Source organism: Plectropomus leopardus, unplaced genomic scaffold, assembly GCF_008729295.1.
Source record: "Plectropomus leopardus isolate mb unplaced genomic scaffold, YSFRI_Pleo_2.0 unplaced_scaffold44787, whole genome shotgun sequence".
Lineage (NCBI taxonomy): Eukaryota > Metazoa > Chordata > Actinopteri > Perciformes > Serranidae > Plectropomus > Plectropomus leopardus.
In genome coordinates this window covers 1-426 of record NW_024649102.1, presented here as the reverse complement: position 1 = coordinate 426, position 426 = coordinate 1, and the positions used below count along the sequence as shown (strand labels likewise).

The 426-nt window shown below is 59.6% G+C and overlaps 1 pseudogene; it reads left to right on the top strand.

The window, feature by feature from the left end:
* Positions 1–89, top strand: LOC121939302 (annotated as a pseudogene; the record flags this gene model as incomplete).
* Between the last annotated feature and the right edge of the window lie 337 nt (positions 90–426).

The following is a 426-nucleotide window of genomic DNA, read 5'->3' as shown; positions in this document are numbered from 1 at the left end:
AGCAGAAATTATGCAGTCGAGATTCCCACATTTGGGGAATTCGCTGCATAATTTCTGCTAGTGGGGGACTGCGTCCGCGCTCTCCCCCGACCGTCATGTTGAATGAAGCCGGCCGCGGCTCGCCGCCGCGTGCTGACGGGGAGGTGAAGCGCCGCGAAGCGCCGCGGCCCTCCGTCCAACTGGTTCGCTCGTGGGCCCAAGCTCCACGGTGCTTCGTTTGCTCTGCCGTGCCGCCGAGCGGGCGGGGTATGTTAAACCGGCACGGCGATTACAACCGCGCCGAGGCTTCGGCGCTTGAAGCCGGGAGTTGTGCTTAAACGCCAGTGCCAATGAACCGACGGTGTGCTCGTTAAGAAGCTCGAATAGATTGCAAGCAAATGCACAATAAAATCCGAAGTCGACAAAATCTGAGGGGACAGTGGAGGT